General features: G+C 38.6%; 1 long non-coding RNA gene across 2 annotated transcripts in view; it reads left to right on the forward strand.

The window, feature by feature from the left end:
• The first annotated feature begins 1,167 nt into the window (after window positions 1–1,167).
• Window positions 1,168–12,391, forward strand: part of LOC135280407 (uncharacterized) — a 46,410-nt gene continuing 35,186 nt past the window's right edge. For both annotated transcript variants that reach the window (XR_010347349.1, XR_010347350.1), the window contains exon 1: window positions 1,168–1,235. This is a non-coding gene — a long non-coding RNA (uncharacterized LOC135280407). The remainder of the gene's footprint in view (window positions 1,236–12,391) is intronic.

The raw sequence follows: 12,391 nt of genomic DNA on the forward strand, positions 1-12,391 counted from the left end.
AAAAGGGATTATATCAATAAATAGCAGGAAGAGGGAGGCCATGTTAGCTACTATTTGTTACCAATACTTCTTCAAACATCTTGTTCAATATCTTTATTCTTTACAGAGGGTCAGGCAATTACTGTCCCCAATTAAATCAGGTTTGCTATAAGTTTTTATTGTAAGGAGTAGTTGACTTCTGGATTGTATCCAAATGGGAGGAGAGGGGAATGCTGTGATGGTGTTTCATTTTTTCCCTCTCTAAATCTTCTGTATAACTGGCAGCTGTGAATCTGCTCACTTGCAAAACAGGAAAAAACCTTTTAAAACACACAAGCTGCTACTTTGAGTAGCACAAAGATTTTGAAGAGAAAGACAGGTGGGAATGTGTTTTGATGGGAATATGTTGGAAGGAACCCTACTGAATAAGGCTAATCCTCAATGAATCCACAAGAACCTGAAGTGACTGAACACGTCAGTGGAAGATGTCACTCCCATGAAAAAGATAGACCTCTGTGGGCTTTCCATTTCTTTCCTGAAGGTAGAAGAATCACAGATGACAAAAATACAGTTACAAAGCATTTGCAGCATTCTGGACTCTTTCAGGAGTCTCCAAATATTTTTTTAATCAATTCAATTTTTCCTGAAAATCTGCATGCAATTTGAATGAAATTCACTATGTTTCAGGGCTTGAGCAGCACGTCGTCCATCCAAGGCAAAAGGGAGATGAATTTCAATTAGGTGTACCTATTATAATCTGTCTCCACCTGAAGTTTTCATCAAAATTGTTGGGAAGTGCAATGTAATATATGGTCAGGATTTGCCCACCACCAGCACTGTGCCCATTATCTTAGTTTAAAAAAAGGTGTGTGAGTGTATATTGGCTTCTCACAGTAAATGACTTAATTGTGACAGGTAGTTTGTATGGGATTTAAAAGTAGATCTCTATATTTTGCGCACGTAACACATAAAATGGTTTATGTTCTTTCATTGTCCTGATGATTCAGGTTACTAATTTGTGGATGGATGGAACGTAGGAGAATAGAGATAGTGATGAAGGTAATCTCACCCCTATGGAGTTACAGCTGAATTAGGAACAGGCCTGACCTTAATAGGCCACAGCTAGATCCAGTTAGGATCGGTATTGTACAAGAGTAGATTGGCTGGTCCAGAAGTTAGACAGAGTTTGTTGGCTGTGCTGTGAGGAAGAAGGAGTCAGTACTAAGAGGAGCTGCCTATCAGAAATCACCAAGAAGGTACGGAGCTTTTGCAATAAGGCAACAACGCTAATTAGACTGATAAAGGCTAAGTTTCCAGAGATTGTGATGTTGGCAGAGTAGAGTCGGTATTTGTTTTAAAATGTGTTTCATAGTGGTGTTTTGTTCTGACTTTTATTTTTATAGAATTTTTTTGTGCCTGCCCACTTACAAATGTGAGGACAGTTGTATTATTCAGTCCATCTGTGGGTCAGCAGCACCCAACTGCCATTCCCCAGAAGCTCTCATGCTTTACTGTAGCTGTTGCAATGCAGGGATGTTGTGAGGCCCTGAAATGAGTTTCCCTCCTGTGGAGGCACCTTGCGTCTGGGAGGCATCCTGTGACATTTGGAATTTCCGCAGGCAGCCAGCCACTCCAGGCCACTGGACCCTGAACACGAAGGTTGGCCTTTTTCCCTGGGAAACAAAACTCACCAGCCCAGTTTCCTGATGTCAGTTTGCAGGAGGCACTTGGCACTGTCAAACCAGCCCTCCTTGCCAGTGGTGGCACCTTGCTTCTGGGAGGCATCCTGCAATGTTTGGAATTTCAGGCCCTTAATACATACCATTCCTGCAATTGGAGGATATCTACTCTGCACAGCTGATGAAAGAAGTTAAATGTCCATCTTTCCTCACTGATTCATACAAAGAAGTTGTGTCATGCATACATGGATAGTTCTTTTTTTCAAGCAATAATTTAGACTTTTGTTTTAAACAATACCAGTTTCAAAGCCATGTTAAAATTTTTGGTGTCTTGGCTTCTTAAGATGGCAGTTTTTTTGTTTTTTCCTTTGTGTCAATACTGTGATGTTTAAAAGCTTTAATTAATACTTGGAGTGGTTACTTGTGTGCATGTCTTTTCCCTGAGAACAATTTTGGAGGTGTAGCTTACCATATCAAGTTGTCTTAGGATTATATAGTGAATTAATATTGTTCATCTGCTGTATCATGTGGTCTGGACTGTTTTAGGTGTGTTACTTCTTTGTATTATAAGGGACAGAGCACTTCCACAAGGGAGAAGTGAATTTCTGAGTACTGTGTTGTGTTGATTGGGCTGGCATATCCAGATTAGCTGTAGTGCTAAAGAACAAAGGTGAGTGTAGCTGTGGTACACTGCTGAAAAGAGGAGGATAAAATATGGAGTCGAACAACAAGCATGGGAAGGGAGATATTTTGATGAGGCTAATGAAGTGTTCCCTGTTCAGAGAGACTTGAGAGAGCTCCCTGGAGTTTGGTCATTTCTGATTTCCATTTAGAGAGACGGGGAGAATTAAATGGAAGATACAAATTGTTGTACTTCAAATGAGAATTTGTGTGTCTTTGGAGTGCCATAGGAAATTTGAATGTGAGACTGAATCAAATCACTAATATGTGAGTAAGTGCTTGGCTTTTAGTTTTGATGTTCCTTAAACACGTGATGATGGAATTGGTCTTCTGCTGCTGAACAACTTGGCATCTGCTAATTTAAATCATCTTCAGTACTTTCATTGTGGGTCTCAAAAAACCTGCACATCCTTGTATTTGATATTGCAGTATGAATAATAATGTTTGTTTCTGAGCTGCTGCTGTGAGGACACCAGTCTTTCCCTTTGCTCCTCCTTGTTCTGATAAACACAGCAGCCCCTCTGATGGGTCACTTCAGTGACAGTCACTGTTACCTAGCTGGAGGTCTATGTTGCAGGCTGGAGCTCTGGTGTCTCATAGCCTTGCCAGCTGCTGGCACATGCTGATAATGGACTCCTTGTTAAGCAGCAACATCAATGGAAAAAAGCAGGTGAACTTAGGTAAGCCTGTCTGTCTTAGGCTGCAGTGAATCAAATTCACCTGGGGGCTTGTGGGTGAAATAAGCAGAATTCACATTTCTCTGTATGCATGATGAACTCTGAGATGGCAGAAGCCTCACTACCAACAGGCAGGAGCTGATAAGGCAATCCTCTGAACTTTGCCATCTGGAATATAAACGTTAGGATTTTCATTTTATTTCTCTCCTTATTGAGATAAACATTAAAAAGGAAACCCAGCCCAAACCAAAGAACCCAAATCAAGAACAAGGAAAGATGGTGTGAAGTCAAATGCCCCAGGACATATTGTGATAGCTTTGAGCCTCCCTCACCAGGGGAATGTTGTGTAAGAAGTGTGGAACATTATAGTCTGAGGAAGACAAAACATTGCTACAGAAGGAATGAGCAACAGGATTGACTGGGGCAAAACAACAGGATACCAGGGAGTGCAGGCTGGGCAGGACCATCCAGAGCTACCAGGGCTCTTGGGAGAGTTAATGGGAAGGGATTGTTGTGTCCCTGGGCCTTCATTAGGGTTTGGCAGGAACCTTAATATCTTAATTTTCTCTTTCACGAATTCCTCAACTTTACACTGGTAATACTGGCCTGTGATCAAATGAAAAGATGGGATTAAGACAACTGTGCATGTCAACTTTCATTCTTACCACTAGATTGAACTTTTTAGGCTTTGGTGTATTGTACCAATCAATGCATATTTTCTTTTCCCTTGGCAAGTCAGGACAGCAGCTAAGACATCCAGGGAAAATTCTGGTTCTTTCACTTTATTTGTGAAAAAATATTATGTGTAAACATCGTGAAGCAGATGCCCTTACACCAGTTGTGAACCCAGTGGCAGCAACTAATGGGGAAAAAGTCAAGAAGTACTGGCAACAAAATTAAGACTCTTAAACGCTAAGAATACTCAAGTAAATATGGGGTTAGACCAAAGTACTCAAAGTAAAAAGACAGGTCTTGAATTATTTCAAATGACCTAGTAGCCTTTAACAGGAATTATTTGTTGAACAGGTTCACTGTCTCATGGAGCTGAAAGCAAACCCCCCTTAGCTGTTAATCACCTGCTGCAACTGTGCAGGAGGGAGGGCAGGTTAGTGTTGGGAGCCAGCATTTCAGTGTTGTGGTCTTACTTTTTTGTTTGACATTTTATTTATTTTTGTTTTGTAAGCACTTGGATCTTGTTTAGGTAGAAATAGCTGTATTAGCATTTCCTGAAGATTTTGCTCTGCCTCGTGTTCACTGTGATGTTTTGTCAGGGTTAAATGCAAAGCAATTAAAAGTAGTATGCAAAGAGTAGATTCAGATGAATAATAAGTACTAACATCTAATGATAACTTTGAGTTTACACATCATCTGTCTTTCCAGAAATGATTTCTCAATGAAAACTTCACAGCTGCTGATGTAAAAGAGGTAGTGGACAAGTGTTTTGACAGTTTCTTTTGTTTGCCAAAGCTTCTGCTAGAGATGTTCATGCTGTTCTCAAGTGTTCACAAAGACCTGTAGTGAGGGAGTAAATTACCCTCTTGATAAAATGGACGGTCTTAAGTTCTGTTGTAATAAGTAGCACTCTTAGCAGCTTGAGGGACATCAATTACCAGTTATAAGTTTATGTCATTTTTAATTTATTAAAAAAAAATTGGAATTAAGTACACTGCAATTGAAATCTTCATACCAAGATTTTGTTTAACTTTCTTCCCTTTTATTTTGTTGCTGGTGAAAGGAAAACAAATTGTTTAGAGGAAAAAGTCAGACAATAAAACCCACAAACAAAAAGTATTTTATTTTCCCTCACTTTTGAAAAGTAAAAACTGCATGGAAGTCATTTCAGCAACCAAAATTTTAATTCATGGCTTCTATCTGAGTGAGTTTTGAGTAACCACAAGTTATGGAATAAAACAAATGTTTTTATTAAAAAAAAATTTATTAAGCTACATCTTCCTTAGCTGTATGTCAGTCCCCCTGCTACTGCTCAGTCTGCTGCATGCAAAAGAAAAACCAAGACTTATTTTTTTTTCCTCCCTTAAGTGGTTCAAAAAGGCTATTCCTTGGTGCTTTCTGTCCTGTATAGCAGACACAGGCCTGTTTAGAAATTCATGATGGGTCCTGCCTCTATATTGCCTCTTCAGGTCCCTCAGTTGTTTTCAAATGCTCTAACCTGAACTCTTCTGCAGAGTTTATTTTGGTTTGTGGCTGTTCTGAAGCAAGGAGTTTATTTAAACTGGCCAGCTCCAACAGTTAATGCAGCATCTCTGAAACTGCCAGTGAGCCTAAATTAGGTTGTCAGAGTCAACACAGCAATCTAGAGAGCCTATTAAAATCTTAATAACTTTTAAAATTGGACTGTGGGTAACAAAACATTGTCCCTGTGCGTTAGATTTTTCAGTAGATAAATCCATTAAACTACATCTTCTCACCTTCCTTCTCTCCCTGTTAGACATTGCCCAAAGAGGAATTTTTAGAAATCCAGTGAGTACCTTTAATGGTGAAGCTTCATAGATCAGTAATCATTGGGCTGCATTCTGTTAATCCAAATCAATTCTGCTGTGTTATGAAAATTCTCTGCTTTTCTTTGGGTCTTACTGGTGGTGGTTGGAGGAAGGTTTGTTGTTTTAATGAGGCAAAAGCAGAGGGAAGATAACTATAGTGCTTGTTTGTTGCCTGTTGTTTCTTAGCCCATAGTCTCTCCTGATGTTAGTAAAGCAGCTATCAATTAGATTTAAAATCAGAGTTCTGATCTCTCAGCTTCAGTTCTGGGCATGAGGACATGCTTTCAGTCCAGTAAAGTTCTATTGCTTTCCTCCTCTCCCTTCAGTAAAGTGACAGATTACTAGATGTGGCAATATCTATAAGACATTGCCATAAATTGGAATTTTCTCCTTCATTTTACACTGAATTGGAAGGAAAATTCTTCTTCTGCCATGATTCTCATGTATCTCTTAAGTTCTCCTTCATTAATAGATGTGAGTGGGAGGTCAAAATTGAACTTGTTAATGTGAACAAAGTTTAAGCCTTAATTGTGGAGGAAATTGTAGATTACTCATAATAATCAACTGAAGTTTGAATTTTAAGTTTGACTGGCAGAAAAACATCTGTCACTATTATTATTATGTATGAGACCAAATCCATTTGCAGACAAGTAGCAAGTGATTAGACAGAACTAGGAGAAGTAGATGGACTTTTATGAGAAACTCATTATAATTCTTTTCTTTCGAGAAGGATAATTAGTAGCCTTTTAGATATTTCAGCTAGTTGTAATGCTCTCTGAAAGCAAATTAAATAAAACCAAGCATGGTCATATATGACAGCAATAACTGAAATGACCCCTTCTGCTCTGCTATCCTTTAGTCTTTGCATTGTGTATCTCTGTGTAAAGTGGTTATTAGTAAAAATGAAGAGGTTTTTTCCCCAGCAATTAGCTAAAGGAGATGTAAAAGGTGAGTTATGTATAGCACATGTAGCATGGGTAATTTTTCATAGTAAAAAATATCTTGGGATGTACTGATCAATTCCACTGTGGTGTGTCAGAATGTGTACTCTAAACTTGGAATAAAACCATAAAATGGGAATTGAGGAAGGTTGACAAAAAATATGACAAAATAGGTACGCCTGACCTGAAAGAGAGTAATCATCAGAGACTATGAAGTCAGTATTACCAGCTGGAGTCAAACATGCTGCTAAACCCACTGAGCGATTTACAGTAGATTTTTCTGTCTTAGTGCAAAAGGATAAAGTTGGCTTCAGGTCTCTTGAGCAAACAGAAGTTTTATCTTCCAAGCAATCCAAATGGCAGCACTTGGTTATCATTAAAGTCTAATTGTCAAGAAATTTGTACCAGAGAATATTAATGACAGTGTGTTTTGTTATTTAGACAAAAAACTCCATTAGAAACTTGTGTGAAAGAGCAAAAAAGTGATAAAGACAATTAACTCTGCTAAGTGTAGTCTGTGGTACCTTATCTATGGATTTTCTCCTTACATGGTTAAATATTCCCTCTGCAATTTATGTTTCATCCAACAAAGAAGATTAGATTTCAGATAATTCTTCTTTTATAAAAGCAGTTGGTACTTTAGTCAGCTATTCATCCATATCTACTTATCTCAGAATAAACACTAATTCATGAAAGAATTAAAAATATAGCACAACATGCAACTTCTCATTTACAATAAATTGGTAGGTAGTGTTTTTTATTCTCAAACTTTCCCTACTAGTGGCTAAAGCTCCAAGGAGATGAGTGCTATTGTAAAATAATATGTGAGTTTCCACTTCTCCAAGGGAAGCATAGCTATCCTTGTACAATTTAAAAAAGGACTGCATACTGACCTCAGTGGACACTAGAATTTTGTTTTGGTTTTTTTTCTCCTCATTTTTTATAATGACCAAAAAAGAAGCAACCAGGGCAGCTGTGTCTTTACAGACAACACTGTCCTCTTACCTTGTTCCTTTCAAAGTTCTCATAAGAAATAGAAATTAGCAGGAGCTGTTGTTCCTTAGATTGGGAGGCTGTTATGCTTGATGCAAATACACTCTGTGAAGTTGATCATTCACTCCTAAAGTTTTTATAGTCTAAGTATAAAACTTGTCAATACTGAAATTGGACAAATGGCTGGAGTGGGGGAAGATGGGGAAGGGATGAGAGAATGGCCCTCAGCATAGCTTCAGTCTTCATTGTCTGGCTTTTAGAAGGGTTGGAGTTTGGTCTGGGATGGGAAGCCAAGGTGGTGGTGTGTCAGATGCAACAATGAAGCTTTCTATTAAGCATGAGAGAATGGAATGAGGTGTGAGGAATCTCAAAAAAGTAACAACACTTTGAGAAACACAGGCTGTAAACATTGCACCACAGTTAGAAGAAGAAAAAAAAAAACACCACAAAAAGGACCCCAAAGCAAACAACCCCCCCTAACTGGAGAATCTCCAAGCAGCTTGCAAATATCCATTAATTACCTCTCTGTGGGAAATGATACAAAGATCATTTCTCTTGTTTTGGAATTGGAAATCAGTTGCTGTTAATGTGTAGATCAACATTGCTGCCATCTGTTAAAAGTAAGAAAGAAAGCTGAGCTTATGGACAAAGCATTAATTTGCAGTTGGGACGTTCACACAGAGAATGTAACCATCTGACCTTGAATTTAAATTTTAAAAAGCAGGAAAAGACATTTAGTGCTTTTGAGTAGCAGAAATCTTCATAGCTCACATTTTGTATCATCTCTTTTGAAGGGAAGATTGAGCATTGCTTCCTGGAACTCAAACCCACCTGATTATGCTGTTAATGTGATGGTGTTTCTGAAAACCTGTGCAACTGAACGGGGTCAAAAGCTCCAAGAACTTTTCTGGCTGTTTGAATTTCAGAGCTTCTGTTGTTTTTCATATTTAAGTGAAGTCTCACCCCAGCTGCACTCTTGGGCTCTCACCTTTGTGTTAGTGGTATGTTACAAACCTGCCCATGCTTACTGGGATGCATCAGCTGCCACAAAGACCTGTTTTAACAGGGCTTCACTTTTCAGTTCCTCACTTCTCCAGAACTTGTTTTTCTGTAGGTATTGAAATAACTTGTAAATTACTTAACTGGCCTTGTCTGTGATATTTTATTATACATACCTCCTATTCATATATCTTTAAAGATTTGGTCAGAATAGTAATCACACTCTATTTTTCTAGATTTGTGAGGATATTCATTCAGTTTTAGATTTAGTTACTGATCTCATGATAATGACTTCTCTATAGTGAGCATATAAGTTAAACCAAGGAAAAGATGAAATTGCCTTTCACTACTTGAAAAACTGGGCCAAAGTAGCCAACAGATGTTTAACATCAAATACTTTCTTCTATGTGAATGAGCACTTTTGTCAGTTGCCTGGGTAAATAATAGCTCCTATTAGGTGTTAGTACAAATGCATGATGAAAACAATCTCTCATTTTCTATAGAAATAATGCACTGATGCCCTTGAAATAGCTGTAGGGTATTTTTTATTGAGAAGAATAGCACAGGAATGGGGGGTGGGGAGATATCTGTTATATAGTAACATATATATATATATATATATATATATATATATGTATCTTCTGTTCCTTGGGTTTGATTGCAAGTCTGGTGTATTTTGGGGAGAAGAGTGAGATGAAGCGTATGGTTATTATTGCTGAGCAGAGGGGAATATTATTTTCCTGACATGATCTTTGAAGGAACACAGTATGGGCTGTTTTGTGGCTTGGTGGTTTTGTTTTGGGGGGTTTTTTGTTTGTTTTTGCTTGTTCTCTTTTTTCCCGAGGTTTCATGAAAAATGACAATGTGCAAGACATTTTAAGAATGGGGGTGGCTTGCATGTCACATATGGTAGAAAGGAGGCAAATAAATAAAAAGGTGCTGCTTTTAAAATGTACCAAGAGTTGCAATGGCTCCAATGTGGAGGATAGGGTAGCCTTGAGTGTGAGAAGTCAAATGGCCAGATCAAGATTAATTGTGGCTGTATCTGATTATGAAAATTATTGTATCTTTGTTCACTTCTTACTCATTATTGACATTTGGATGCTTTTTGTCTTACTAGTAATTTTGAGCTTTACTGGCTTAAGAATCCTCTGTGGAAAGTTCTATCCTTGTTATTTTTGTGTGTGTAGATTAAGTAGAATTTCTAAAAACCTGCGTTCCCCAGTAAAAGTGAGCTGCCAAACCATCTTATTTTAACTTATGTCAAGTGTGGCTTCTAGTGTGATGAAAAAAATACACATAATAAGAGCAAATTCATCCTCTCACCACTTGGTGCCACTCTAGCTTTGTGAACTGTAGTCTGACCAAAATAACAGATTTTTCTTCCTTTAGGTTTGCCAAGTGCTGTCTGAAATACACTCTGAGACCCATCTTTGAGCTATGTTGGTCTGAGGCAGAGGACACTGTGGCTGATGGACAGCTTTCTGACATTGCTCAGAAGGGGAAGGAGGTGGGGGGATCAATGATGGGGCTTTAAAACTGAATATGTGGCTAAGATAGCACTGTAGGTTTTTGTTTTCTGATGCTGCTGTAAGTTCAAACCTGAAACAGGACAAAACCATTTCAGTGACTGCTTCAAGACTCCAGTTTTCCTGAAGAGGAAGTGAGACAGCCTTTGAGTGTTCTTGCAGTTATTTCTATAAAAATTAGACAGAACTATAACATGTGTTACTTGCTCCTTTTATTTAAGTACTTCTTATGTACTTAGGCTCTAGGATCTTACTCTGAGAAGTGTTGTGCAGCACATGCCATTCCTCCACAGGCAACTCCATCATCACAGTTTCCTTTCCCAAAATGAGCAGTTGTACCAAAGGAGACGCGTGGCCTTTTTCAAAGAGCAGTGAGGAGTTTTAACCTGTGTTGATACTGAGATCATATCCTCTCCCTTCAAACTTCTGCAAATAATGATGGCAAAACCAGAGATGATTTCTTGCCAGGTAAATGTTCTTATTTGCACGGTGAAGCAAGCTTGCACCATCTGAACAGATGAGGGGCCAAGCAGGGGCAGTTGATAAGAACTGATAAAGCTGGCTGGACAAAAAGCATTGTGCCAGTGAGTTGGTACAAGCTGGCAGTTGCTAGTGCCCTGGGATAGTTCACCCAAAAAGGTGTAAGGCTTTTGAGAGTCCAGAGTTAACCAAACAGGTGTGTCATGAGCTCAGCTTGCACGGTGAGCCAGAGACAGGAGTGCAGTACTGCACGAGGCTGGTGCTCAGGAGAGTTGCAGCTTGATGCCAGGTGCAGAAACATCTGCTCCTATGGACAGGGCCCTTATTATCCTTTGGAGTCCTCACATCCTTTTACCAGTTTCTTTTGCCCTTGCAACCTTGTGATCTTGATGAAGGCCTTATCACAGCTGATCTAACAGGTCTCAGTCATATGCTGATTAATGCTGTTGTACATTGTTGTTGTTGTGCATCTCATACGCCTCCTCCTGTCTCTTGGGTTTGCATTAACCTGCTCTTAAACACATTAAAAGCAAAAAGACAGAGCTACCTAATACAGAGTTTCATGTCTGCAGTTCTCTGACATAATAAAAAGTCAAAGCCTCTGTCTTGAACCTAAAGCTGGTGTAATTTTGACAGATTTGGAAGTAGCTGACACCATTTTGTGCTACCTTTGAATTTTTCTTAGAGAGAATATGAATATGCCAACACCACAGAGTCCCCTGTTTTTTTGGTGGTTCTTACCTTCCTTCTGCATATACCCAAGTTACTTCCAAAGAAGCTGAACCAACATTCACTATGCCTAAACTTTAGCGTATTAAAGAATTGTTAGTACTTTCTAAAAGGATGTTTCCCTCCCCATGTCTTTTAGCTAAAGGGAATGGAAATAAATGCTGTTCTTCTCAAAAGAAAACTTCGTTTATTTCTTTCCATTTTCAAGGCTTTAAATGTTTTCCTTTCCCCCCACACCTTTAACAAAAAGTGACAAAGACTTCTGAGGGTAGATGTTGCCATGATACTAAGGAGGCAAAAATCTTTGTGTTGTAAAACCAGGAGTCTGGTCTTAGAGTTTCATATTGTATAGTTACAGGGTCATATGGGCACGTTTTGCTTCTTTGGGCCTTTTTTTAAACATGAAAAGTAATGTAACAGTTCTTGGGAATGGAAGGTGTTGTAGTAATGGGTAAAATGTGCTATATCTACTGTCCCCCTCTGTACATATATTTTTTTCAGTAGGTTTTAGGCATAACCTATGACAGAAAGACAAGCAAAATGTGTATTTGTATACTGCATCTAAACTAACAGGATTAGCTTAGTACTGGAAGTAATTGTTTTAAGACATCACTCCAGAAGTCTTTATTACAGGCTAATTTATTCTTCGTTACCATCTTGCTATGGCTTAGCTGCTTTCCTGCACAAACTCCTTTGCTTTAATCTAATGTGGATTTCTGTACACTAAATTCAAGTTAGATGTATGGACACACAGAAAATCTGATCCTTTCCTGCTTTTTGTCTGTGACCTTTAGCACAAAGCAAGGTGTGGGCTGGATGGAGGGTGTGCCTAGGCTGACATTCGTGCAGATGAATTTTCAGCAAGATGAGCAGAAAGCTCAGCTTCCAGACTACCTTAATTTATCGGTGTAATTCTGTTGCAGTCATCCCTCCCGTGTGTATGCCTAGTGCTCTATGAAATCTTTTGTTTTAAAAATAAGACTATGATAGTATTTTTCAAACCGCTTGTGAAATGACAGCGCTGAAAATCGCAAACTTTTGGGGGAAAAAATGCAAAATGTTATGCATAGCTATATAAAGCATCATGTGCTTTTGATGATGAAAGACAAAATTCCAAAGGAACTCATGAAGTCTGTCTGACTTTTTAAGGCTGTGGTGATGAGACACATAAAACAGTAGATCTTAACAATTGAAAAATAACCT

Source organism: Passer domesticus, chromosome 13 (genome assembly GCF_036417665.1).
Source record: "Passer domesticus isolate bPasDom1 chromosome 13, bPasDom1.hap1, whole genome shotgun sequence".
Lineage (NCBI taxonomy): Eukaryota > Metazoa > Chordata > Aves > Passeriformes > Passeridae > Passer > Passer domesticus.